The sequence below is a fragment of the Hyposmocoma kahamanoa genome, unplaced genomic scaffold (assembly GCF_003589595.1).
Source record: "Hyposmocoma kahamanoa isolate Upper Pololo Valley unplaced genomic scaffold, ASM358959v1 170, whole genome shotgun sequence".
Classification (NCBI taxonomy): domain Eukaryota; kingdom Metazoa; phylum Arthropoda; class Insecta; order Lepidoptera; family Cosmopterigidae; genus Hyposmocoma; species Hyposmocoma kahamanoa.
In genome coordinates, this window is record NW_020653614.1 from 1,068,021 (window position 1) to 1,070,835 (window position 2,815).

Sequence of the window (2,815 nt, forward strand, 5' to 3'; positions counted from 1 at the left end):
GACGATTTCAAGTGTAAATTTATTTTACTTATGGAATAAATAATCTTTGACTTTGACTTTGACTTTGGTTACTTTTGAATTGGGGATGTCGAATTCGAATACCTGTGATATACCTCTGAGTTTAATGTTTAAGGTACGTGCATTCGTGAATATTTCATGTTGAATCATCAACCCATTTGTAAATCGCACTGCTGTGCATGGGTCCTAGTCAGGCGCGGGTTTAGGCCATAGTCCGCCAACTTTGTGAACCTTCTTCGACTTGCAGGGTTCATCACGATGTTTTCCTTCATTGAAAAGTTTATGATAAATTTCAAATTACTCAGAAGTGTGAGCCCGAACTCGAACCCACGGCCTCTGCTTGAGAAGCAGTAGGTAAAACCACGGTTGTTAACTCTCTTATTTAAGCATAAAAAACTTCACAGAATCTTTAAAGTAAAGTTGTCAATTTGCAGTTAAGTTGCTAATTATTACTCCAAAGATGGCAACTTATTTTTCTTATTTAACTGATTAGTGGTAAAACTTGTGTATTAACTAAGCCGGATGTAAACAGAGCCGACAATAAATGATGAACGGACGACTTCCAGCTAATTAGACTGTGTTTTCCGTCTGCATTACGGCTAACTTAGATAATAAAGGGATAAAGTCTATTTCTGTTACAATTATCTACGTTATTCAAATTTAATTCAACCTGTTTTCAGTACAAGAACATCAAATAGAGAATCTGTTTTTAAATGGTTATTTTTAAAACACTGACTACCTTGAAGAAATATATTAAACTAACATCCAGAGAGCTCACAACCCAGTGCTTTGTTAACATCGGGCTTAAATCTAAGAACTACCTTCGTGGCCGAACGGTCACCATGCCGGACAGCCACGCAGAGATCCCAGGTTCGATTCCAGGGCCCGGAGAAATATTTGTAAGGCCTATATTTATTTCTCTCGTGAGTTTGGGTGTAATTTGTGGTTGTCTATGTGTGTGTTCATGGCACCCGCGACACAGGGTTTCCCTAGTGCGGAGATGTGTTGGGTGTGTGCGTTATATTTTAGTATCAATAGAGCTCCTTGTGAAAGACTTCGTCTAGGGAAGTACTACGACCTTATCTATTTCTGCCGACAAGCAGTAATGTCAGCATTACTGTGTTCCGGTTTTGAAGGGTAAGAGTGCTGGTGAAATTACAGGCACATGGGACTTTCAACTCAGATCTATGCGATTTAAAGCTCTGAGTGGCACTGCAACTGTTATGGACAGGCGTGTAGCTTAACATCAGGCGCACGACTTGTTCGTCCCGTCACTTGATATTATATTTAAAAAATATATTTGTTGGAAATCGAATTTTGTTCAATTTGAATGATATTATTAGAAAATCGATACAAATCCTAATGTGCATCCTTAGATTGAGACTCCACAGGATTGTAAGGTGGCGTTGTCTCTTTTTCGTCTAAAAATATTTTTTACGTCGAAATTTGTAATAAGTATGTAATTACACCAAATTCCGTATTTTCCGTAAGTTTCTGCCCGCGATTTTGGACAGAAATGGATTAAAGCTTTGGGTAAAAACCCGGTTAAAACCTGGGCGGCTTGATTGGGTTTTGCCTAGATAATGGCTATGGCTGTGTTAGAAATATTTGGCTTTTTTAAAAAATGTTTGAACTTTCTAATTACCGTAGCCACAATATATTTGTGTTTTAATAGCTAGAAAAGTACTTTGCCTATTCCAATACCATTTAGACATATTGATTAAAGTTATTCATATTTCAATGTTATTGGATATAATAAGCGAGAAAAAACAATGGCTACGGTAATGAAAATATAAATAATAAACTTCAAATCGCTGAGCCAGGGAAGTAAGTAATACCGGTTAAATTCAAAAATTAGTTAAGCAAGTCCCTACATATGTCATGCTAGTAGTTTATTATGAAGCTGCTTATATATAATTGTACCAATCAATCCGACTGCAATTGTATTGGTAATTAAATCTTCATTATTCCTCAATCACAATAATAAATAAGTGTGTCTTTAGCTCATTTACTTATACGAGGTTTTCATTGTCTCTGGCTTTGAAAATGATCACGGCGTAATTTATTGCATCGGCTTGGCGGCTGCTTCCGCCAAAGAAAATGCTTTTTTTATAATACGTCATGTATCAAATTACACTAGAAATCGTCATATTAATTAAACTCTACAGCTCATTCATAAGGCAGATTCGTCTGTGAAGAATGAACAAGAAACTTTAGAAGTTGCTCTTTGTAAATAAACATTTGTATACATTTATTTAAAATAAGGTACATTTTTGTCATCCAAGCGCGAAGAAGTTTTATAACAAACCTTTAGTACGAAGTTTTTGTTTCACTGTAGTTTTAAACCTCGTGAATTTTGTATATCAACCGGAATCTTGTCATAAAAAATATAAAAATTAAAAATCATTTGTTTCGAGCGACAATGCCCCATATCAAAATTAATTACATTGAAATTGAAAAAGACAGTAAAAGGTTATAAAAATGAAATAAACGCCAAAATTATAATTAAAATTACACGTACTACATAGTTTATTAGTGTCTAAATCGATTGCCTAAATAACCGACGCTATAGCGGGCGTGATTATCACAACAATGCCGAATATAGGGGTAGACTGCCCCTGCCAGCAATCATAGCCAGGACGATATTGGGGCTGGCCCACACTCTACGCACCAGTGACGCCTTTTGCGCATCGTTATGTAGAAGCAATCAGTGCATGCAATTTATAGAAGTATAGAAGATATTGTGTCAAGAACAGCCAGGTTATAAAAAAAGGGAGGTAATTTTGTGTTTTTTTTG